The sequence below is a fragment of the Mauremys reevesii genome, linkage group 12, assembly GCF_016161935.1.
Source record: "Mauremys reevesii isolate NIE-2019 linkage group 12, ASM1616193v1, whole genome shotgun sequence".
In the NCBI taxonomy this organism is placed as follows: domain Eukaryota; kingdom Metazoa; phylum Chordata; order Testudines; family Geoemydidae; genus Mauremys; species Mauremys reevesii.
The window spans coordinates 28,189,861-28,215,678 of NC_052634.1; the positions used below are offsets into that span (position 1 = coordinate 28,189,861).

Here is a 25,818-nt window from a genome sequence, read left to right on the forward strand (position 1 = left end):
TGGAGAGCTCTGCATCGCTGCCGGTGCTGCTGAGCTCGCCCCGATGTCCACCCACGAAATGAGATTCTAACTGTCCAGACAGGAAAAGGAATTCAAATTTTCCCGGGACTTTTCCTGTGTGGCTGGTCAGAGCATCCGAGCTCAGACTGCTGTCCAGAGCGTCAACAGAGTGGTGCAGTGTGGGATAGCTCCCGGAGCTAGTAAGTTTGATTTGCATCCACACCTAGCCTAATTCGACATAGCCATGTCGAATTTAGTGCTACTCCCCTCGTCGGGGTGGAGTACCGAAGTCAAACTAAAGTGCCCTCTAGGTCGAATGAAATGGCTTCCTGGTGTGGATGGGTGCACGGTTAATTCGAATTAATGCTGCTAAATTCGAATTAAAGTCCTAGTGTAGACCAGACCCAAGATAGCACAGCGACAATGGACACTGCTTGACTCACATGGTAACAAAGGAGCTTCCTAGCAAGTTGGAAGAAACTATGAAAGAGGGGAAGAGACATCATGACTTGGCCTCTCTCCCCCACAACTCAGCAGGTGGAAACACACCTGGAGGACAAAGACTGAACTGATTCAGAAATCAGAAGAGAATAATAACAATAATACTTGCAAACCAAAGTCCCCAAACAGACTAGTATTAGTTTTTCAGCAGAAAATTTTCAGTTTGGGGAATTTTGATTTCTCAGTCAGACCTTGCCAAGGGAAGCAGGGAGAAAATGTTTGAGTTGCCTCCTTCAGAACAGCTTGGCCTAGACACTAGCTCTGGTTCACTGCTCTGGCCTTGCTCGGGTTGAGGGTATTTTAATAATTTGGGCAGGTCCCAGGGTGTTTGGGGGAGAAGATGAGGATGTTCCCTCTTGAGATAAAAACTAAGAAATACAGCACCAGAGAATTTCTTTTTTAAAGAAATCTGGGATTTAGACATTTTATTTAAAGCAAGGGAGTTCTGAGTTTCTGAGAAGGTTTTTGTTTGCAAGAAGCAACATTGTTTGATCTGTCATTGTACCAAAGGGGGAGATGGTTGTCTACAAAGGAGGGGTGAAAACTAAACGCACCCGATGAGGATGGGATTCGAACCCATGCATGCAAAGCACAATGGATTAGCAGTCCATCACCTTAACCACTCGGCCACCTCATGTGAGCTGTTGAAAAAAGGACAGAAGGAGAAATCTAAGGCCAGCAGAGCTAGGGACAATAAGGCCTTTTTAAATACTAAGCGGAAGCAGGGGCTGAATGAGCTCCCCCCTCACATCCAGTGAGGAGCTGGGGGAAAGACTTCAGGAACAGACCGTGTTTGCACAGACACACCTACTCTGCCTAGCTATGCAGCATGATGGGGCCGCTTTCCCAAAATGACCAGTTTTGGCTGGTGGTGGGTTACAAATCACTTTAGGATTCAATGGAATGAAATGTTATTATCCTTCCTGCATGAGTGAAGGGCAACAGAACATACCTAGACTGTCCTGATGGAGGGGTCGGTGGGTGAGGAATAGCTTTTATTGGACTTCATAGAAGTGATTGAGAACATCACCCTAAACCAGTGGTCCCCAAACATTTCACTCTGTGACCTCTTAGCCATGGCTGTGGCCCCTCGGAAGTCACAGTTGAGAACATGGGCTGGGAGTGGGGCTGTTGCTTGCTGGGGAAAGGGGTGCAGACAGGGGTAAGGGGGTCGAGGCCGAGCTGGGAGCCAGAGGCCCAGGCTGAGGGTGGGGTTGGGGAAGAGCTGGGGCAGAGTGGGGCTGAGTGCTGCTCCCTCCATGGGGGCTGGCTCAGGCCCTGAGGTGCCTCCATGAATGTTCCTCTGTGTCCCCCTAGGAATCATGCCCCACATTTTGGGGACCACTGAACCCTACTCACTAATCAGCGGCTAGTGATGCCAAAGCCCAGGGAAAGGGAGAACAAGTGCGGGGCCCCCAGCGCTGGGGCTATGTGAAGGGGCTGCAGGAGAGGGGCAATGGCTGGTGGCCCAGGGAGTTAAGGGCAAAGGGGGCACAGGAGGGGCAGGAGTTAGGGGTGAAGGAGGTGCAAGGGTTGGGAGTGCAGGAGCTAGCGGTAAAGGGGGAGTGGGGATCGTCCAGGGGCAATGGGGAAGTGCCAAAGTACAAGCTTTGCCAAGGGCACCATTTTCCCTAATGCTGGTCTGAGCAAACAATTGGAAATGACCCTTTAGTGAGACCAGAACCATAGTGTAGAAAAGCCCCTTTGTTAAGTGGTGCTGGCTGAGGGCTTAGGGAGATGGGTTAGAAAACAACAGGCATCTTTCTGTGGAGGTTTGATTCTTGCCTGATAGGCAAGGCTGGTGTGTGGTGTCTCCATGGCTGCACTTTCAGTGTCTGATCTGCCACAGGGAGCCAAGTCTAGACATATTCAGAGGCTCTATGCCAGGGTTTCTCAAACTTCCTTTCACTGCAACCTCCTTCTGCCAAAAAAAACTTACTACATGGCCCTGGAAAGAGGGACCAAGCCCCTCCACACTGGGCAGAGGCAGGGGAGACAAAGCCTGAGCCCTGCCCCAGTGAGGAGGGCAAAACCAGAGCTTGAGGGATTCAGCCCTGGGTGGTGGGGATCAGACATTTGGCTTCAGCCCCAGGCCCCAACAAGTCTAATGCCAGCCCTGGTGACCCCATTAAAACAGGGTTATGACCCACTTTGGGGTCCTGACCCACAGTTTGAGAACCACTACTCTGTGCTGGTGGGAGTTTTCCTGGGGGTGTAGTTAATCCACTTCCCAAGAGGTGGCAGCTATGTCAGTGGGAGAAGCTATATCGGTGGGTGTGCAAGCTGTGGTGTTTACCACATTTAAGAAGTTTAATCAAACCCCATTTTTAAAACCTCCTGTGGTCTGGGAATGGCAAAGGAGCTCGAGGAAGCAGGGTCCGTCCTGAAAAGTCCTGGAGATCACAATTCAATACTCTTGTTGTCATGGGGGCATAGCTCAGTGGTAGAGTGCCTGACTGCTGGTCAAGTGGTCCTTAGTTCAAACCCCTGTGTTGTTTGATAACCTTCTTTCTTTTTTCAAAAAAAAAGGAAAACATTTTCATTTCCATTCTCCATTCTGTTCAGGGGCTCCACTATACGGGGGTGCTTGATATGAATGTAAAACTCAACATTTTGCTGTCCAAATGCATAAAAACCTAGCAAAGCTGTCCATCAGCTGAAATCAGTTCCAATCCTCTAATTGTCTAGTTTATGTTTTCATCAATTAAACAAAGTTGTCATATGAATGTACATTTGCAGATCCCTCTTCTCCAGGAGCTGTGCTGTGCAGAAGAACAAGAGCCACATCCAGCTGCAGTTCAGGAATCTGATGACCAAAGAGCCACCAAATGTTCTGAGGGCTGGAGAAAAATGCCTTCTAGTGAGCTATTGAACGAGCTCAACCTGTTTAGCTTATCAAAAGAAGATTGAAAGGTGACTTCATTGAAGTGTTGAAGGGCCTTAATGGAGAGAAAATATTGGATATGAAAGGGCTCTTTAATCAAGCAGAGAAAGGCATAACAAGACCCAATGGCTGGAAGGTGAAAAGAGACAAATTCATATTACAAATAAGGCACAAATATTCAACAGCCAGGATGATTCACCACAGGAACAAGCTACCAAGGAAAGTGGTGGATTCACCATCTCCTGATGTCATTCAATGAAGACTAGATGACTTTCTGGAATGTGTTTGCCCCAAAAGTAGCTCTTGTGTCATACAGGAGGCCTGTGATATGCAGGGGGTCAGATTAGATGCTCTAATGGTCTCTTCTGGCCCTAAAGTTGACTAATTTCTGAAAAACTGAGTGTAGCATTGGGAGCAGCGTCTGATGTTTTCCTGTCTAGCCGGCTTGCTTCCTAGAATGAACGCTCCTTGAGTGGGGTGATCCACAGGGAGTAGCTCAAACCTCCAAAGTGCCTGGCCAGGGGCAGGACATTAGCCCAGCAAGGGAGAGGTGTGGCAGTGACATCACAAAGACTTTTGCAGGACCTCAGACTATTGGTCGAAGGTGGTGGGGAGGTGGTGACCTCACAGAGAGATGCTGACATCAGCCAGGCAGCATGGGTGGCAAGTTTGTAGAAATTTTGGTGGTGCCCAGAACCCGTTCCCCCCCAAACTCTGCCCCCACCCTAAGGCTCTGGGTGGGGTTTCGGGGGGAAGTATGAGGTGCAGGTCCTGGGCTGGGGTAGGGGCATAGGAAGAGGTGAGGGTGCAGGCTCTGGGAGGGAGTTTGGGTGCTGGGTGCAGGCTCCGGGCTGGGGCAGGGGTGGGTGTACAGGAGGGGTGAGGGGTGCAGGCCTTGGGACGGAGTTTGGGTGCAGGCTCTGGTCTGGGGTGGGGAGTAGGAAGGGGGAGGTGGTGCATGCTCTGGGAGGGAGTTTGGGGATAGGAGGGAATGCAGGGGTGAGGGCTGTGGGGCTGAGGATGAGGGGTTCATGCTGTGGGGGGGCTCAGAGCTGGGGCAGAGGATCAGGGTGCAGGGGGATGAGGGCTCTGGCTGGGGCTGAGGATTAGGGTGCGGGGGGATGAGGGCTCTGGCTGGGGCTGAGGGTACAGAGGGGATGAGGGCTCCGGCTGGGGCTGAGGATTAGGGGGGGGGGGGAGGAGGGCTCTGGCTGGGGATGAGGATTAGGGTGTGGAGGGGATGAGGGCTCTGGCTGGGGTGAGGATTAGGGTGCGGGGGGATGAGGGCTCTGGCTGGGGCTGAGGGTACGGAGGGGATGAGGGCTCTGGCTGGGGCAGAGGATTAGGGTGCAGGGGGATGAGGGCTCTGGCTGGGGTGAGGATTATGGTGCAGGGGGGATGAGGGCTCTGGCTGGGGCTGAGGGTTTGGGGTGTTGGAGAGGCTCAGGGTAAGGGCAGCCTGCCTCGCCATTAGTGCGGGCAGGCACTAGGACCCTGGGGCAGCAGACAGCAGTTCTCTGGCAGCACAGAGCAGGCAGGGGAGAGGGGCGCGCTGCTTTCTGTCAGGCAGGGACGTGACGCGGAGCGGCGGGGGGGATACGTGCGAGGGGGTGGCAGGTGGGGGCTGGGACCTGCTCCAGGCAGGGTCGCGGCAGCGGGGGGAGACGTGGGGGGGCCGGGGCCCGATCCAGGCAGGGCCGGGGGAGAGACCCAGCGCCAACTGTTGCTGGAGCAGGGCACCCGGCCCTGAATATTCCTGGAGCCCGGGCACCGCACACAGATATAACCTGCTGCCCATGTGCGGAGCGGGCAGGATCCATGTGGGTGGGGGTCAGAGACACACATGGGGCAGACACGCTCCTGCTGGGAGGGCCCGGGCCCGGCTGCCTGGTTCGCCCCTTGCCCGGGAGCTGCAGGAGGGACCTGGAGCGCGGCTCGGCTGCAGAGCTCAGAGCCCAGGCTGGGCCCAGGAGCGAGGGGATGGGGGAGCTGGGGGTGTATCGGGGGTTGGAGCCAAGAGTTGGGTGGAAATGGGGCTGTGCCACTGCTGCCTGGTGGGGGGGGGGAGCCGCCGGCTTTTTTTTTTGGCTCCGCCCTCCGCGTCCCGATATTTCATCTTTGACATCTGGTCACCCCAGCCTGGTGTGAATGAGGATGTCTGGACCAAGGGGCCAGGGACTGGCCTTTGCTAGAGAAACCACTGTCAAGTTTGAGCCAATTAGGACAAGTCAGTAAAAAGAACAACCTCAGGTCTCAGTAACTGCTGCAGGTAGCAAAGTCCTACAGGGAGCAGTTTCTGGCACTACACCTGCGCAGCTCTGCTCCCCGGCTCTTCTCCGGCTCCTGCTCTCTCCTTAGCTCTGCCCCACTCTGGCCCAGGCAGTTCCAGCTCCCACGGAGGATGGGACCCCCTGGCCTGGTGACTCCCTCATTACACTGCCTGGCCTGTCAGTGTGGCTAACTTGGAGCTTTGGCCTCTCCCCATTGCCCAGGGGACTGTCAGTCTCAGGGTCCTGATTTCCCATTGGCCCTTCCCCCTTCTATTGGGACTGGGAACTAGCCAACCAACCCCGCCCCCCCCCCGCACACACACACACACACTAAGTTTTAGTAAAGGGCCAAGAGCCCCTTACACAAACCAGCCCCATGAGGGTCACCACTGTGCAAAGAAGGCAGTATGAACTGGTCCCATGGTGTAATGGGCAGCACTCAGGACTCTGAATCCTGCAATCTGAGTTCAAATCTCAGTGGGACCTTGTGTTGGCTTGTGGTGAAGCCCTGGAGCTCCCAGTGCTCAACTTCCCTGTCTCCAGCTGTGCAAGAGCTAATCTTCCCCCTCCTCCTGGGTGACTCACACCTCCTAGAGCTAGGGTTTTGGCTGGGGTGGCCACAATGGGTTGGGGCTCTAGAACTTGCTACCCTGATGGTTGGGATTCTTGCTGCTTCACCTGGTGCCCACAAGTTTGGCCCTGGTGCTTCCTGCCACACTTTTCCTCTGGCCCACATGGCGCTTGAAGAAAGAAGGGCCAGGGCGGGGATTGATAGTCAGGGCTTGGCAGGAGGGAGGAAGAGCCCCAGGCTGGAGCCCCACACACCTTCCCTCCTCCTCTGGGCACCTAGAGCAGAGGCGGCCCAGCTCTGTCTGCTGGACACCTCGGCAGAGTAGGTGAGTTCATGTAAATACAGTCTGGTCCCAAAGCCTCCCCCAACCCTGGCTCATCACTAGCTGTCAGGAGAGTCATTCGCACCTTGCTTCCAAATCATCATTTGAAATTCTGAGGTTGGCCAACATTGCCGAAGCCAAGGCACCGACATTGTCAGCAAACACAACAGCTGGGTGAGGAAACCCGGCTTTGTCCAGACTTTTCAATCCTATTTTACTTTCTCAGGTACAGGTATTTTTCATATGTTGGATCTGCTTTTAAAGTGTGTGTTAATGTTTCAATTTCCATTCAAATTTGCAACCAATGACAACAATGGCAGCGCTGCATGTAACTACCTGACCACTGGGGTGGGGAAATTCGGGGGAGGGGCACCACAGCCACCAGGCTGGGGGGCGTATAGGGAATGCCCGGTTTCACTGAAAAGAGACACCTACTGCAGCACCTCAGTAGGTCACATCAGAGAGGCGCTGCCGTGTCTAGGCAGTGGGATGCCTGTGCCTTTAAGAGCCCAGCCCTGGGAAGCCCATGCTGAGAGGTGCTGCCTGTGGGAGGGGAAATAGAAAAGCCCCTCTGCTCCCCCCACCCTGTTGTTGCAAACAATGGAGTCTCCGCTCCCAGGGTAACTGTTACCCCTCTGCCCCTGCCTGTGCCGGGTTTAACCCTCTGGCAGCGCCTCCCTGGGCTTAACCCGGCTCCGTCCCCACTCCCTGACTTTGCCCTTCAGCCCCTCTCCTAACTCTGCCTCCAGCTGCTTGACCCCCCCACCAGTCAATTTCCACCCCCTGCTCAGACCCTGGCCACCTCCCTCCTCTGATTTGCCCCCCTTTGCCCCTCTTTAATCCCTGTAAAAAGTAAGGGGGGGCTGGGTCCCATTCTCGGGGCGGGGGGGCTGGGATCCTGGCCCCTGCCTGCCCAATGCTCAAAGCGCCCCCCACGATCTTGCGGATGTTTGCCGATTGCTGCAGGGTCACCTGCAAGGAGAGAGAGACGCGGTTAGGAGGTGATGCAGCCAAGGGTGCCTCACCCAACACTGAGATGCAGCCACCTCTGGGGTGGGTTGCACAAGTCAGCAAATGAATTTGGAACAAGAAACGCACTGAAAGGACCGAGGCAGTTGCAGGAGATGGAGAAAACCAGAAAAAGCAGGAGCCCTGGATCCCAGCCCTGTCCCTCCCCCACTCTACCCCCTAACCCCGACTCCCCTCCCACATTTGAGGGGAGAACCCAGGAGTCCTGGTCCCCAGCCTTGCCCACCCCCATATTTCGATATGGCTCCATCCAACAGCTGCCCCCACAATTGCAGGGCAGCGCCATGGGGCACACCAGGGCCTCCCTGTTTGCACAGGACGGGTGATGCCAGTGACCCAGGGTGGGGAGAGATGATGCTAAGGGAGAAGCAGGCAGCAGACACCCCCACGACAGAGTAAGAAGTGCTATGGGGCGCCGTGCTGCAAGGAGTGATGGGGGCTGGCAGGGAATGGGAGGATCTCCCCTCACAGCGGGTGCATCTGTCCCCCCCGCAATTCCTCCCCAGCCCTACCCCGGCCCAGGCTAATCCCGGCCCAGCTACCAGGGTTACATTTGGCCTGGATTCCCCAGCTGCTGTGGGAGGGGTGTGGGGCTGGGGAGCATGAGCCTCGACTCCCCCTTCCCCCGACACAGCTGCATGGGAACTGACCAAAGGAGCCTGCAGCACTGCTGCCTAGAGGAAACTGAGGCACCAGCCCATGACAGGCCTTGACGACAGATCACCAACAGATGGCAGGGCAGACTTCATACTGACCCTGCTTCAACTAGATTGTGGCAAAGATTAAAAAACACTGAACGTTAAAACTCACCAAACGCGGGTCAATCCATCCTCATCGTCGTATCCGCTCATTATACTCCACACCTGAACGTAGCCCTCATATGGACAACATACCCTCCTAACTCAGTGTCTGTACGTTAACCTTTTACCCCAGTCAGGGCTATTGCAGATGACGTATTCCTTACGCCACCCGATCTTAAACCGAACTTTGCACCCCTTGGGTAAGCTGTACGTTGTTCCCTGAGCACCAGAAATTCTACGCCAAACTCTGTACCGTACACTTTTTTATCTTTGAGCATCATCTTAATAAAATGTTGACTTGTGTGCGAGATCCCAGCTCCTGTTCCTGTGCCAGGTGTGTGCATTGGCTCCGGGGTTTAGTCTGCTAATACAGCGGGCGGGGCGGATCATGCCAGACGCGCTTGCCTGCTGCAGACACGGATCCAAGGCTGAAACTTGTCCCCCCACAAGCTGAAGGCTTAACTGAAAACACTTTAAGAAGTGCTCCCGTCTCTGGCACTCAGCTACCCAGCTCCCAATGGGGTCCAAACCCCAAATAGATCCTTTTTACCCTGTAGAAGCTGTAAAATCCTGTGACCAGGGTAGCTGCCTAGCAGCCTGCGCATCTGCCTGCCAGCACGAGAGCGCGTAAGGCACTAATCCGGATGGCAGGCAGCACCAAGCACCCACAGAGTGGTGCAGTGGGAGCATACTGGGCCCATAACCCAGGGGTCAATGGATCAAAACCATCCTCTGCTACGTGTGCGCTTGTTTCTTTTCCCTCTGGGCCTTCAAGCGAGCCGGTGACCAGCAGAGCACCGAGAGCCTAGGCCATGAGGCAAGAGGTGGCTGAGGCGAAGCGGCTGCCTGCCAGGGAGCTCCCTGGCACCTCTGGCTGCCTGGGCTGAAGGCAAGAGGCAGGCCTGGGCGTGGCGAGGGCCTCCTGTCCTGGAATGAGGCTGCAGTGCTTCCTGGTCCCCTTTTCCCACCCACACCGGCAGGCGGCTGCTGCGGGAGAACACGAGGGAGGCTCTCGGGGCGCTAGGCAGCGCTGTGTGTGTGGCTGTCGGGGGAAAGAGCCGAGGCTCCCGACTCGACCTGCCATTGACTCGCGTGGCTCTGCGCGGCCGTCAGCCAGGGCGGGCCAGGCTGCGGACGTGACTCAGGCTTGGGCCGCATGGCCGTGCTTTCCTGACGAGGCATGAGGCAGGCCAAGAGCTTTGCACAGCGTACAGGGAAGTGGGAGGGAGGCGTCTTTGAGCCGGCCTGTCTTCTCCGCTTCACCCTTGCTGCTTGGGCGGAGGCGGGAAGGGAGCGAAACGTTCCCGGCTGAAAGTTTTTGTGCTCGGCCTTGAGGATTAAGCCTGAGCCTCCGGCACGGCTGCTGGCAGATGGGTTTCTGAATGGCATCCAGCCCGCTCTTCGGGCCACCAGCTGAAAGCACTGAGGCCAAGAGGCAGCAAAATGGGACCTTTGAGGCTCCCCCCAGGCCTCGGGGAAGTAAGGAAGTAGCACAGGCTTAGCACCATCCCTGGGTAGGCTCAAACCACCATCCTTTCGGTTAACAGCCGAACGCTCTGACCCACTGCGCCACAGAGACACAAGGCTGTTTTGAGCACAAAAGTCGGGAATCAGCTCAGGGTACAGTCTAGCACACGCATGCAGCGGTTAGACAAGCAACAGCAAGGCACTGGACTGGTATGGAGCGAAAGTTCTGTGGGAAGGAACCGAAAAGAGCACCGGGGCTGTGGTACAGCGCTCGCATACACTTTCTTTGGCCCGTTTTGCTGGAAGAGTTAGCAGAGCGAGATTGTTAGTCACAGGACAGTGGGTGGGTTTGTGCAAAGTAGGAGTGTACAGGGAACTGTCTTTGAACAGAAGGAAGGAGAGGAACCAGCGAGAGGAGGGAGGCTGAACTACTTCTCTCTCTTTGAACAGAATTCTGTGTTAATGGTTCTTGCTTTGAATTCCTCAGTTGGAGTCATTTCAGGGAAGTGATCCTCACATAAGTTACCTAATTTTCAAAGTCATGTGAATGGTGTTTGGTGCGTGTCTGGGAGCTCATCATGGTGAGGTAGAAAGCAGTGGGGGCAGAGAGGCTGTGTAACAGCCAAGGGTGTCAGCTTTGTTTTTCAGCTCTTTAGAGCTCAGATCCAAGGGTATATTACTTCTGTTCACTGGATTGTTGGGTAGTAAGTCATCTATTAGACTTTGATTTATTGTCTTTTGTCTGCAGGTAGTAAATCAATCACCAAATGTGCTCCTGTTGATTCTGCAACTTTACCAGGGTAAGAGGTGGGAGTGGAGTGGATGGGGGAGCCCCACCTCTCAATCCTGTGCTGTGAGGACAGGAGGTAAGTCACAATAAGATATATCAACTTCAGCTACACTATTCTTGTAGCTGAAGTTTTGTGTTTTACATTGACCCTGTTCCCCCCCCCCCCATTGTAAACCAGGCCAAAGTGTAAGTAGTCTCTTAGCCTATCCATGCTGTGATCAAGTGTCTTGGGGTCTATCTACACTATGAAATTAGGTCAGATTTATTGAAGTGGTTTTTTTAGGAATTGTTTTTATACAGTCGATTGTGTGTGTCCCAACACAAAGGGCTCTAAGTGCATTAAGTCACTGGACTGCGTCCACAGTACCAAGGGAGCGTCGACTTCTGGAGCGTTGCAATTTGGGTAGCTGTGGGTAGCTATCCCACAATCTCCGCTGTCCATTGGGATTCTGGGTTGAGATCCCAATGCCTGATGGGGCAAAAACAGTGTCGCGGGTGATTCTGGGTACATGTCATCAGACCCTCCTCGCCCTCCCTCCCTCCGTGAAAGCAACAGCAGACAATCATTTCGCACCTTTTTTCCTGGGTTACCTGAGCAGACGCCATACCACGGCAAGCATGGAGCCCGCTCAGCTCATCGTCACACCGTACGTCTCCTGGGTTCTGGCAGACATGGGACTGCATTGCTACACAGCAGCAGCTCATTGTCTTTTGGCAGCAGAAGGTGGATTATGATTGGTAGCCATTGTCATTGTACTCCTAGGTGCTCTTTTAGCTGATCTCAGTGAGATCAGTTGGGGTGCCTGGGCAGACAAGGGAGTGACTCAGCCAGCTCATTCCCATCTTCTGCCAAGCAGCCAGGCGATGACGATGGCTAGCAGTTGTACTGCCCCGTTTGCTACCAGCCTAAGATGTAAAAGCTAGATGGATCTAAACAAGAAATTGACCTGATTTGTTTTGTGAAATCAACGGCCTGCTAAACCCACGGTTTTGAGTTCAATCCTTGAGGGGGCCATTCTGTGTGACAGTTGTTTGTGTTTCTTCTTGATGCAAAGCCACCCCTTTTGTTGATTTTAATTCCCTGTAAGCCATGCCGTCAGTCGCCCCTCCCTCCATCAGAGCAATGGCAGACAATTGTTTCACACCTTTTCTCAGCGCAGAACCAGAAGCTGCAAAAGCAAAACCAGGCAAGGAGGCGACAGCAGTGCGGTGACAAGAGTGATGAGGACATAGACATGGTCATAGACTTCTCACAAAGTATGGGCCGGGCAATGTGCCCCGGCAATGTGCACATCATGCTGATGAGCTCACCATGGTCACCTGTGCTGATCAGCACACCACGCTGGCCAAACAGGAAACGAAATTAAGAAGTTTGCAGGCCTTTTCCTGTCTACCTGGCCAGTGCATCTGAGTTGAGAGTGCTGTCCAGAGCGGTCACAATGGAGCACTCTGGGATAGCTCTGGAGGCTAATACCTTCAAATTGTGTACACCACTACCCTAAATTCGACCAGGCGAGGCTGAGTTCAGTGCTAATCCCCTCGTCGGAGGTGGAGTAAAGAAATCGATTTAAAGAGCCCTTTAATTTGAAAAAAAGGGCTTTGTCGTGTGGATGGGTCCAGGGTTAAATCGAGGTAATGCTGCTGAATTCGACCTAAAGTCATAGTGTAGTCCAGGCCTCCGAGGGATTTTATAGCTACTGGCTGGCTGGGTGTCCAAAAAAGGGAGCAACCCTCCCCGCCGCTTCCATTGATCACACTTGGTAACTACTAAGCAGAAGCACAGAATCATAGATTGATTTGCTGAGTCTCCTGCAGGCTTCCTCACGGCACAGCAGGGCTGCTCTTCGATCTGCACAATGTTGTTTCGTTTAGCAGTGACTGTGAAGGCACTTCCAGCTATTTGGCCGTGGGAACTCTGGTATTAAGTGGACACCCTGTGTATGGCTGTATTGCTTGTAGATTTATATATTCTGTATTGATGTTACCAAATGGAGTATTTTGTAGCTGTCTGCTATAATTTGTTTAACTTGTATGAAATATGAATATGCTCCCTCAGACTTAATAACCTGCCTTTCACACACTCCCTGCCCCTCACTCTCTGGGGTGGGAACAAGCCACCAGCATGTGTGTCCATTGGATTTTTTTTATTTAATTACTTCTCATTGTTAAATTATTTATGAGTGGTTTTTAAATTTCATTGCAGTGCGTTTTCTTCCTGCCACTGTCACCTGGCAGCTCAGGGATGTGAGATTCTCCTCCATTGCGTTTCTGCCCATGGAAAAAGAAGAGAGACCACACGTCAGTACCTTTGGAAATAAAGCAACCTGGAAACAAACCAGCTGTCTCCTCAGTGTGCAGTTTGTGTCTCTTTTGCTGCAGTTGATGTGTGTGCAGCATGTGTGGTGGACAGGGGCACTGTGTGCTCACATGGGAATTCACCACCCTTGGTGCAGGATTTGACTTGTTCCTGGAGTGAATGTAGCACTGTGGAGTGTCAGGCACAGGCTGCATGACCCCCTCCATTTATCCTTGGTGCAGATACAGCCCAGGCAGTGCTAGTGCAACCTCCCCTCCTGCTGCCCTCCACCATCATCTGCACAGCCCACCTGTCAGGGCAGGAGGGGAATGTTGCTCCATGGATCCTGGTTCTCAGATGGGGCTGCCCTGGGATGGGGATGTATGGTTGCATCCATTAGGTCACCAGACTGAGCCTTCTAATATCCTTGGTGATTATTCCCAAGATCCAGGACTTTGTGCTCAAACAAAGAAACATCTCCCAGCTTCCTGGTTGAAAATAAGGCCCTTTCCTTGCAATATACAGGAAAGAAATAGATCTTCACCCCAGATGGGACTTGAACCCACAATCTCTGGCTTTGGAAGACAATGCTTTATCCATTAGGCCACTGGAGCCTTGATGTACAGCTCCTTAAGAGATGGAAATTTCCTCTCATAAATGCACATTCCTCACATTTGCTTCAACACTAAATAGCCCCTTTATGTGCCTTACAGAAACGTCTGCATCCCCTGGCAGTGAGGCAACTGGGCAGGTCGCTGACAGAGCTGTTGGAAAAATCATAGTGCTAATGAAGCCTTTCCGTATTAGGCCTGAGTAAACCAAAGTTATGTTATGCTTGTCCAAACTGTGTTGGAAAGCTTACAGAACTCATTAGACTGAAGGCCGTGTATCTACCTAAGTCAGCTATTTCGCTTATCAGTTTTGTTTGGCTCCCCAAGTATATGTTGGCTCCCCAAGTGTATGCAGCTGCGTTCACATGTATGCATCCAAAGTATCTAGTACAAAGGGTCAACGGATGTATCTTGTGTCCCCTTCAGAATGACAAATGTATCCTCAACAGCTGTATGTCTCTTGTAGCCCCCACAAAATGATATATGTATCCTGCATATCCAATTATCCCCTAATAGATGCATGTACAGGTTCTACAGGTCAACCAAATGACGTAGACAAACGTAGGCTAAGTTGTTTGTTTCGGGGTATAAAGGTAAGCCCATCTGGCCATGTAAGGTGTGTCTCTTTCTCTGGCACTAGCCGAGAGGAACACCCGCTCAGCTGACCGATCAATAAAGGGTGTGGTACTCGTCTTCCTGTCTCCGTGCCTCCTTGGTGTAATTAGGTAAGCTCCAGGGGGAAACGAGCCCTTTTGGCTAACAAATGGCGACCACGAAGGGACTTCTCTCCCTGTTGGGGGCGCTGACCGGCGGCCGAGGACGGCTCAGGAGAGTGGCCACCTTGAGCTATTGGTTTGCTCGAGCTCCGGGTCGCCGCAATCGGCGGCGGAGAACTCCAAACGACACGGAGGCAAGACAGTACCAGAAGAGGGGAGTCCACCTGCCAGACGTGGCCACTCCGGGCGTGGTAAGTGCGTTACCTCCTGGGTTTGAGGATTAACGCCCCCGAAGAGTGAGGGTTGGGACCTTGGGCCCCTAACGGTAAAGGAACCCACAAATAGGAAGGTGTGTGGGTAAAAGCTTTCTGGTTAAGGTACCTAGGTTCAGACATGGCTAATGAATAATTCCATTAACTCCACGAGTCCGTGGGCCGTGCTGAACAATTACTGGGACTTAGAGCAGCCCCAGGGCTGGCTTTTCTTTTTGGTAGGGGTACTTTTGTTTCTTGTTCTATTGGTATGCTGGAAGCCAAAACTGTAACCGGGTCTAGGAGCGTGTGAACCCATCTTCTCTCCCCCCCCCTTCTTTTCCGTGTGGGTAAGGGACAGTCTAAACATTCCACCTCACCCCCTAAGGGTACCCCAGCATATTATATGTACGTACATTATGGTTCTAAAACCTGCAGGTATTTAGAGAATTGGAATCTTTATACGCGTGAAGATCCATCTAAACAATGCCCATTAAAAGGTACCTTTAATCTAGATAGGATCATATATCTCAGAGGAGCTTTTAATTACCAAAGAAAAGCCTCTGACACAGTGTGAGCAATTTGTCTAGAAACGGGTTAATTTAAAACTCAGCTTCGCCCAGAGATAAAAAAAAGAAAGTTGTTTTATGCTCAAGGTCAAGCAAACCAAAGGCAGTACAAGTTACAGAACTGAGATTACATTTGCAAAGCTTAACTGTTTGGTGAGATCCAGCAGTCTGACTTTGTGACGGATGCCGGTGTTGGTGTGGCTTGGTGACACTGGAGAAGCCACAGGTAGCTGACCTGGACTAGAATCTCTGAAAGAGACACCGCAGGAGATTCCAGGGTGTAAAAGAACAGCCTTCCCAAGAGCGGAAGCATGTTGGAAATTCTGAACAAGCTGTATACAGGATAATCTCCCGTCCACCTATTCCCCTTTTCTGAATGTTATATACAGACGTGGCCAGTCTGGATATGTGTAAGTATGGGGCATTTATATCTTTCTTGAGTGATGTGGGAGCATTCCCAACACTCTCCATTGTTGTTTTATCATTTTAATGAAGCTTTAAAATTTGGTTATATGGTGTATTTTCTATCCTCCTGCAACGTCCTGCAGTGTCAGTTTGATCACCTGACATGAGGCATAAATTGGTAACAGAAATTTGTCACAGTTTGGTGAGCAATAGAGAATGGGGGAACCCTGTAGAATTTACACCATCTATTTGTTTTACCCTTGTTGTTTTATGTTTGTTTTATTTGGTTATGTTGGTGTTATATGTTGAGGATTGCATAATTAAAGGTGTGCCCATTCTCAGCTGCAGTAAGTCTGAGAACTGGAGAAGGGTTTAGCATTCCTCTCTCCACCCTGGTTGACCAGAAAGGGTGGCAGGTGAAAGGATCTACCCCCAGTCGTAGCAGGACTGGGCAATAGAGTAGTTGGAAAAAAGGAAGCCCTGGCTAAGCAAGTACCAGTCCTTCAGGGACTTGTTAAAATGTAACCATTTGTGCTCAGCATACGCCGTAACAGCAGTGTGTTTGCTACAAGAGGCAATTAAATAGTTAACGCCAGTGGGCCATGCGTTTTGCCCAGGTGGCAAGCCTCACGAGGGAGGACTCGGGTCGGGTCGTCTTGTGAATAAAATGTTTTAGGAAAAAAAAAACCCAGAAGGGTGGGGGCAGAAGCCCATGAAAGAAACGGTTCAGCGGAAAAAAAAAAAAAAAAAAAAAAAAGGATCGGGCCCAGGCGGGCGGGCAACAGACAGAGAGCTTGGAGAACAGGTTGGAAACTTTTGAGGGTCTCGTGGAAGGAAGAAGTAAGTGAGTATAAGCATGGGGATTTCAAATACTCAGAAGGATATTTGAAATGGTGATTTGAATTGGTAAGTGGCTGTTGAAAGACAAAGCAAGTGATATAAGGAAAGAGCAAGTGATTTGAAGGAAAGTGAAGAGTTAACCCTGTAGTTGCTGGAAGGAATAGTAGTTGAACTTTGTAAAAATGCTAAAGAGAAAAGTTCTTGGTGTTTTTTTTTAAAATGTTTGTAAATAAATTCAGGCAAAGAAATTATTAGATTGCAATCATTTGGCTATGAACAATTTTGTTGAATTAGCTAAAGAATGTATACAGTGCTGTGTAAATAAAAATTTATTAGGCTCTAAGGCACTATAAGTGGTGATGTTTTCTTTCAGTGTTTAAAAGCAGGAGTTAAAAGTAAAAAGCAAGCCAGAAAGCATCTGTATTAATGCAAATTATCTAACTGATAAGGTAAAAGCCACTGAAACCTGGGCTGCCTATAAAACATATACAAGAAAATATGGGGTAATTCCCCTGTTTTGCCTAAAATCAACAAGGGTATTTGTATATTTTAAGCAATAATTGACTGCCCAGAAGGGGGAGACCTCTGTTTTGGTCTTTCAGATAATCAAAGAAAACTAATGCCAGCTGAATAGCATTCAACGTATCGTGATTTACTGGCAGAGTAAAAATTAAGTTTTGTGTTCTATGTTCTGTCTTGTGGTCAAATTGTTGTGATTAATATTTTCATGGGATGGTCTGGTTTGAAATAAAGCAGAAGGCTTGAATTGAAATGCAGATATTTGTTTTGTTCAACTTAAAATACAAAGTGTTTGGATACATCAGAAAAATGTGATCTATTAAAGTCTAATATATTTTCTTAAGTAAGAGAAAAAAACTGCATTGGCCAAATTGCATACTAACAGTCTTTGGAAGCAAGGACATAAAAAGTTAACCCACTCCCCATATTGTACATGGGATCCTTCTGGCTACCTCAGATTTCTAGCCAGAGGGCTGGGGATGGTGGGAAGCTATTGAACTAGAGCTTGTATTAAATGAACTCATCAAAGTGGGTGTGCTTGTCCTGGCTTGTTGTTCCAAAGCTCTGTAATAAGGTTATTTTAGTAGAAGGGTATATGTGGCATACATTAAATAATAAGACTAATGTACTGTATAACACCAATGTGTATGTGTTCATTGTTAACAAAAGGTGTATAAGTAAAAAGTAAAAGTTTCCTTTGTAGGTTAAAAAAGGAAGCCAAAAAGGGGAAAAGGAAAAAGAACGAGTTAAATGAGAAAAACTTTAACTAGCAAGCTCAGTCCAAAAAAAAAAAAGAAAAAGAAAAAGAAAAATACACTGTCTTCGTTCAAGGACACTTGGCTAACAACCAGGAAAAGGGGGGCTGTACAATCTGCAAAGACACTAATGCAATGTGTTAGGTTTCCTTTTTACACAGGTAAAGACGCACTACCCGAAGACCCTAGCAGCCCTGCCACTCCATGGAACCTGGAGACCGGATCAATGTACAGGTCCACCAATGAAAGACTGCTTTGGCTCCACGCTGGAAAGGCCCTTATTGAGTCCTGCTGATTACCAACACCGCTGTGAAGTGCCAAAGACTGACTGCTTGGGCCCATGATTCTCACTTCAAAAAGACCCGTCCACATAAGGAGAACTCTCCTATATGATTAGCCTATTCCTTCTTCTAGCTCCACTGTGCCTTCTGGACAGCAGGGAAAAAGGACAAGGTGACGTGCTAGCTAACCTCTCCCTTGTCCGCTGACAGACCTACTGTGCCTTTGAACTTTTCTAGAAGAATAAAAAACCATTACAGGCTGGTGTATTCCTAATCCCTCCCCTGTAGAATGCTGAACTACAACTGTTTGGGGAAAGAAGAAAAAAACCACTCACTCCACTGACATTGCCAAAGTCCAGGAATTCCTGACTAAAAAGGACATTGAGAACTGACCCTGGTGAAGAAACCCGAGGAATTATACACTGGCAGAAAAAAACTTGTGGGACCCATGTTTGGGAATGTGGAATTACTTGGATTTTGGGGTTTATTCTACAGGCTGCGCCCTGTGTTTTGGATAAATCCTTTAGTATGTATTGCCCTTCCTAATTGGATTTTAAATGACATTGTCTTTATCCAGTTTTCAGATCACTTTTACATACCCAGATTGCTCACAAGGGGCTGCCATTAGCTTAGCACAACAAAGAGCCTGGGTTATTTCCTCTGGAGAAAGGGGAATTGACCAGATCCCTGTGGGCTGGGGCCAATAGTGTTGCAGTCATCTGAATTATTTTTCAAAGCCAAGAATATGCTAAGAAATTGGGCCAACTAGAAAAGGCCACTAGCCTTATTTTTGAAGACAGAGATGGTATTAAATATCACTAAGACTGGGAAGGCATTGCAGTGGGATCTAGTATGTTTAGAAATCCAGGATTTCCTGAATGACCAGCTGATGGCCATTTGGAGTAATCTTGAGTACCAGACTTGGCCCACTGCCCTTACAGACACATCTGAAGTACCATCTGATCTGTGGTCATGGAAACATATTTGGACACTTTCTGGATGAAAGTGTGTACATTTACAGTGCTCCTTCCAAGCATATGGACCGGTTAGGGTGGGTGTGGCTCCCACATACCGAATCCTGCCGGGTCCATGGGGAGGATGCATATGGGACTAAATTATTCACTGAGACATCTGGGAAATTAAACCATTAGGTATACCTACCTGAGTTATAGTCAGTGCCCCAATCCCTTAGTTGTTCAATGAACAAGGTTCCACTCTTTTGTCCATGCATTCATTCCTGGGTTGGGGGTGACTAAGCTTAAAAGAGCAGTTGTAAATATTTCTGCAGAGCTTCATTGCTTTTTGGCCTCAAAGTGTGAGAAAACTCAGCCAAAAGGTTTGGTGAGTATTCTCAAAGGGGGGAGTTGTTGGAAAAATCATAGTGCTAATGAAGCCTTTCCGTATTAGGCCTGAGTAAACCAAAGTTATGTTATGCTTGTCCAAACTGTGTTGGAAAGCTTACAGAACTCATTAGACTGAAGGCCGTGTATCTACCTAAGTCAGCTATTTCGCTTATCAGTTTTGTTTGGCTCCCCAAGTATATGTTGGCTCCCCAAGTGTATGCAGCTGCGTTCACATGTATGCATCCAAAGTATCTAGTACAAAGGGTCAACGGATGTATCTTGTGTCCCCTTCAGAATGACAAATGTATCCTCAACAGCTGTATGTCTCTTGTAGCCCCCACAAAATGATATATGTATCCTGCATATCCAATTATCCCCTAATAGATGCATGTACAGGTTCTACAGGTCAACCAAATGACGTAGACAAACGTAGGCTAAGTTGTTTGTTTCGGGGTATAAAGGTAAGCCCATCTGGCCATGTAAGGTGTGTCTCTTTCTCTGGCACTAGCCGAGAGGAACACCCGCTCAGCTGACCGATCAATAAAGGGTGTGGTACTCGTCTTCCTGTCTCCGTGCCTCCTTGGTGTAATTAGGTAAGCTCCAGGGGGAAACGAGCCCTTTTGGCTAACAGAGCTGAGCACCACCTTTCTGCCAGCCATCTTTAGAGAAGAACCCCACCCTAGCGTCACCCCTCCCTCCTTCAGCACCTCCACGGCTGTGGCTCTGAGTGGCAGTAGGATGATTAGGGGCGAATCCGGGGCTGGAAGGGGGGTGAGATCAGCCTGTAAGGAGTAACCAGGTGGGGCAGACCCAGGGGGAGGTTGTGGGCTGCTGGTTGGTTGTTGGGATCTGAGCTCTAGATCAAAGCTGCACAGTGACCTGACACCCAGGGTTATAGGGCCGACACAGTGACTCCCTTACTGGCCTCTGTGACCCCCAAACCCTTGTTACTAAGGGCATTGAGGAGTCTCTGTCACTTAAAGCTTCTGGGAGCTCCCCAGCAGGCTGCGGGCGTCAGCCGCCTCCTGCCTCACAGGTTAGACTCTTGGCACCGTGCCAGCCACCCCCTCGCTTGCAGGCCCAGTGTAAGAAGCAGGAGGCCTGGTGCTGGCAGAAGAGGGTTTTGATTGATCCACCTCTGTGTTATGGGCACAGGACGCTCCCACTGTGTCCCTCTGCTGGCTTTTCTTCAGCAGCGCCTAGCGGCCCTGGCTCCAGGCTAGTGCCTGGTGAGCTCTGGCACTGGCAGGAAGCGCTGCAGGGTGCTGGGCAGCGGCCCTGGCAAACCAGCTGCTGGTAGGCGTCTCTGTGGTATCATGGGTCAGTGAGTGCAGCTGTTAATGGAAAGGAGGGGGGGTTATGCTCCCCCAGGGATGCCACTGAAGGCTCCTCATGGGCTCCTCAAGGTCTGCTGGGAGCCGTGATGTCCCCCTTTTGCCACGTTGAAGGCTCCCTCTTGGACACAGTGGGGTCACCTGCTGCCTACAAGAGTGTGGGGGCCGCGCTGCAAAAGCGCATCTCCCAGCAGCCATGCCAGAGCCTCAGGCTTAATCCTCAAGGCCGAGCGCAAAACCTTCAGCCGGGAACATTTCGCTCCCTTCCCGCCTCCGCCCAAGCGGCAAGGGAGAAGCGGAGGAGACACGCCGGCTCAAAGACGCCTCCCTCCCACTTCCCTGTACGCTGTGCAAAGCTCTTGGCCTGCCTCATGCCTCGTCAGGAAAGCACGGCCATGCGGCCCAAGCCTGAGTCATGTCCGCGGCCTGGCCCGCCCCGCCCCGGCTGACAGCGCGCAGAGCCACGCGAGTCAATGGCAGGTCGAGTCGGGAGCCTCGGCTCTTTCCCCTGACAGCCACACACACAGCGCTGCCTAGCGCCCCCAGAGCCTCCCTCGTGTTCTCCCGCAGCAGCCGCCTGCCGGTGTGGTGGGAAAAGGGGACCAGGAAGCACTGCAGCCTCATTCCGGGACAGGAGGCCCTCGCCACCCCCAGGCCTGCCTCTTGCCTTCAGCCCAGGCAGCCAGAGGTGCCAGGGAGCTCCCTGGCAGGCCGCCACCTCAACCAGGAAATAAGGAAAAGGCGATGAATGACTAAGTCAGGAAATAACAAGGAAATGAAGAGGTTTGTCGAATGGGTTTCTGCCCGATTTAACATCTTCTCAGCTACCGCTCAAAGTTAAAGACCTAAAGTCGACCTATCGGCATAAGTACAGATGGTTAGATGGGAATTAAAAGGAGCTGCTGTCACAAGTGTTAGGTGCCTGCAAGCAGCATGCAGAGCGTTTAAAACCACCGCAGTTAGAGGCTCAGATGAAACGTTTGCCCTAAATCAGAAACAACAATAGGAGGACCAGCAGAAAGCCACTCTAGGTAAACGTCAGAGTAATGGAGGCCATTAGAGGCAAAAAGTCATTCCTCAAAATTTGGAAATCAGATCCTAGTGAGGATAATAGGAAGGTGCACAAACTCTGGCCTGTTAATTGTCAAAGTCTAACAAGTCAGGCCAAGAAAGAATCTGAGAAGCAACGTGCTAAAGACACAAAAGCTAAGCATAAATCCGGTCAGTGCGAGTCCTGGTCTGTCCCTGCAGAAAGGTGAACCCCCTCTGTGGCTGGAGTGAGCTCCTCTAAGCCGACCTCACTACAGACCTGCGCCAGGTAGTGCTCATTGTAAAAATGTTTCCTCTGAAGGTTGGGAAAACAGGGCCAGCGGTGCTCAGGCCGGCTGACACAATTAAAATCCCCCCCAACAACAAACATCATGCAGTCCAGAGGAAGGGAGCCTTTGATCTTCCCTCTCATGCCTTAACTGGGGACCATACACACTAATATAGCAGTAATCAGTGCCACAGAGCACAAAGCCACCAGCAATGCCCTCCCTGGTCTAAGCTCCACCACCTTCTGTACTCGCACCGTGAATGTGAAGAACAAGACTCCAGCCCCATCATTCTTCCCTGTCCAGGAGGCCTTTCCTCCAATCAACCTCTGCCTATTGAGCTACCCTAGAGTTGTTAATGTGCATTTCCTGAACACCCACCATGGCCAAGTCCAGCTGCTCCAAGGCACTGAACAGCAAGCACCCCCTCCTGGGCCCCCAAATCCCTGCCACCTTCCACATGGCCACTTTCACAGATGCCCCTTCCAGGGCACTGCCCTTGCTCAACTGCGCAGAGGAGTTTTCATCCCCAATGCCTGCCTGTCACTGCCCAGCAGCCCTCTGGCACCATTCCTGAGGGCCACCACGTTCGGAAAGACAGCTCTCATCTCTCAGGGGCCCCATGAGAATACAGTATTGCAACTTTTTTAATGGAAAGGGCCCCCAAAATTGCTTTGCCCTAGGCCAGCCCTGCTCACCTTGGGTGCAGGCACCGCTGTGCTTCCAGAGAACAAGCTGCCAAAGGCTGGGGTTAAGCCAGGGACCTTTAGATCTTCAGTCTAACACTCTCCCAACTGAGCTACTTTGGCAGCTGCTTAAAAGTATTTTGGCCCGCTGCTTCTCTGCTCGGGATGTTTTTGCAGCAGTTGAAAAGGAGGTAGGAAAGCAGGGCCAGCCCCCGAGTGGGGCCTCTGACCGTTCCCACTCAAGGGGCTCCTTTTGGCAGTGGGGCAGGAGATATTTCCCACAAGAGGCTCCTACGCTGCCTCATCCCCCAAGACCCCTCCTCCCGCTCACTGCTCTCCGTCCCCTCCCCACCCTCACTCGCCCTTATGGTCATTAGAAAGTGGCAAGGCAGAGCCCTCCCATTTTTAAAAGCCCTGGGGTGTTGTTCCCCCCTGTTCGGGCACCCCTGGGGCCCTGCACTTCACACAGCTCTCCCTGATTTCAGCTGTTAGTGAGGGAGCCTCACTGCTAGCGCAGACTGGGCAGTTTCTTGCATGAGAGACACTGTCCCAAAGCAGGACTAATGCTCAGAGCTGGTTATCAGTGATTTCAGATCTGTTGGTCTGCAGCAAGACTCTCCATTGAGTCTTAACCAGCTCTGTTATTACACAGGGAAGAACAAAAGGGTCAAATGGGGCCTGGAACCCTTAAGAAGAATCCACCCCACCGAGTACAACACTTGTCGCTACCTGCTCTCAACCCCACTGAGAATGTTTTGGGGGTCACGCCTCGCCTGTATCAACCTAGGGGTTTTGGAGAATCCTAATTAATAAGTGCTCCAGTGGCGCAATTGCTTAGCGCACAGTACTTATAGGGCAGTGCTGAGAGGAGCTATGCTGAGGTTGTGAGTTCAAACCTCACCTGGAGCACTGGTTTTCATTAACCAAGTGGTGTCACCCCCTTATTTGGCCTGTGGAATGTAGAATTCCAGCCCTGGGGACCCTCAGGAGGGGGCTAATAAAAAATGCCCCCTTCACTTATTACCTCCTCTCCAGGTCAGAATCTACCATCCTTACTCCGCCCGCCCCAGCCCTTGCGCCAGGATCCCTCAAGCAGAGCCTGGAGTCCTGCCCCTGGCGTCTGTACTATTGACACAGACTAAGTGACAGGGACAAAACACTCAAATCCCACCTGGTGCGGGGAGCCAGGTTTGCTCTTCAAATTCTGTCGTTGGTACATTTCCAGGCCTGGGAATGTCCCCCAACAGCATTTAATGGGAAGCTGCCTGCAGAACAGTGACACTGCACAGAGCCCCTGTGGAGGAGGGGTGGGAATTAGTCACATTTTGAGGATTGTTTGGAAAATGAGCCTTTGCTGACAAGGTTTGTCTCTGTTCATATTTCACCTTCAGGTGTTATGTTGAGGGATCTTTAGTATATTTTTGTGAGGTTAATAACTATCTCCTCAACTTTATTTACTCAACTCAAAAATTGGTCACTTGATTTTTGCATCTCCCTGTGAAAATACAACTGACGTGTGGCTTTCTACAGGGGGTCATGATGTTAAAGTTGGGGAATTCAGTCTCTGTACTTCTGGGGGGGGTGGGTTGCTTTTTTACAGCTGCCTCAGGGCCAGGCACACTGGGCTGTTAGCTGCACCCACTGTCCTGGCCAGGGGCCCCTGCTGAACCCTGGGCGGCTGCACTGCCGTGCTGGGGTGACTCTGCAGGGGGAGAAGCTGCTGTGGAGCAATGTAGAGCAGGTGCAGGAAGGAGCCGGGGTCGCTATTCACATTCTGAACTGCACAATTTTCCAAATTTGGGAATAGATTCATCGATTCATAGACTTAAGGTCAGAAGGGACCATTATGATCATGTAGTCTGACCTCCTGCACAATGCAGGCCACAGAATCTCACCCACCCACTCCTGTAACAAACCCCTAACCTATGTCTGAGTTATTGAAGTCCTCAAATTGTGGCTTAAAGACCTCAAGGTGCAGGGAATCCTCCAGCAAGTGACCTGTGCCCCATGCTGCAGAGGAAGGCGAATGTCCGAGAACAATTCTAGGGGAAGGTGAACGCAGAGCAGTGACACTGGAGATGCCCAGACCTCCAATAGGGGCAGCGTGGAAATTAATAATGGGAAGATCATTTGTGAGCTGATGTTTTCCTCTCACAGGTCAGTGCCTGCATTGAAATACCCAGAGGGATCTAAGGGCTGGTGTACACTGGGCACTGAACTGGCAAAGCGACGTCTCTCAGGGTGTGACCCCCCATCAAACCCATATAATTAAGGTGACCTAAGCCCTGGTTAGATAGTGCTAAAGAAAAGGAAGAATTGTTCTCTCCATGCAGCTATTACATTGATGGGAAAATCCCTCCAGTCACTGTCTACTCCAAAGTGCTATAGCAGCGCCACAGCAGCGTTTTAAGTGTAAACAGAGTGAAACTAGATTTATCTCCAGTTTGCACTATGGATGCTCAGGCACTAAGACTACAATAATAACAACAGCAGCGCAGCGCTTGCATAGTTGGCAGGATTCAAACCTGCGCAGGGAGACCCCAATGGGTTTCTAGTCCATCACCTTAACCACTCGGCCACAACTACTTGATATGCAGCTGTTTCCCTGCATGATGATTTTGTTCTCACTGAATTGTCACTTTAAATTGTTTGCCCAGACCAGCTTCCCCAGCCCACTCACGGCTGCGCATCAGTGTAAGTGTGTCCTTGGCTGAACAGCGAGAATTCCTGCCCATTTCCCTTCCGGCTGGAGCATGATGGGAGTGAGTTTGTGTTAATGACATTGCTGTAGATTGTTGTTCATTCCCCACTCTGACAATTCAGACAGTCCCTTTCCTAGTCAAATCTCCAGCACATCGTTCCAATAGCAGGGGGCAGGATTTCTCTGGGGCACTGAAATTTTTCAGAGGGCTGGTGTGTGAACTCAGCCTTGCATTCCATCCCTGATGTTTCATGGACTAACAACAGCAGCAGAAAGAAAGAAAGAGCGGAGCCAATATCTCCCTGACAGGGATGCAGGTGCCATGACCCCTCTGTCTGACCGTCGCCATTGCAGGAGAAAAAGGTTCACTGGCATCGAATGCCCTGTCTTAGACCAGAGACACAGGGAGGTTTTGCTGTTCATGGATCTGTGCAAAGGAAATTTTGTCTCTGTGTGAAACTGAGGTCGGAAATGAAACGATCACATGGTGGCCCAGTGCTCTAGGGAATGTGGGTGAAGGACTCGGGCTGAGGAATGATTTAACAGGGGTTTGTATTTATT

At 50.9% G+C, this 25,818-nt stretch overlaps 3 non-coding genes across 3 annotated transcripts; 2 read left to right on the forward strand and 1 right to left on the reverse strand.

Annotated features, from left to right (window-relative positions):
- Positions 1-1,056: 1,056 nt before the first annotated feature.
- TRNAS-GCU lies at positions 1,057-1,138 on the reverse strand. Its single transcript has one exon. It is a non-coding gene; the product is annotated as a tRNA-Ser (tRNA).
- Positions 1,139-6,069: 4,931 nt separating this feature from the next.
- On the forward strand, positions 6,070-6,141 carry TRNAQ-CUG. The gene has a single exon. It is a non-coding gene; the product is annotated as a tRNA-Gln (tRNA).
- A 17,230-nt stretch (positions 6,142-23,371) lies between these two features.
- On the forward strand, positions 23,372-23,465 carry TRNAI-UAU. The gene is made up of 2 exons: positions 23,372-23,409; positions 23,430-23,465. It is a non-coding gene; the product is annotated as a tRNA-Ile (tRNA).
- The last annotated feature ends 2,353 nt before the right edge of the window (positions 23,466-25,818 follow it).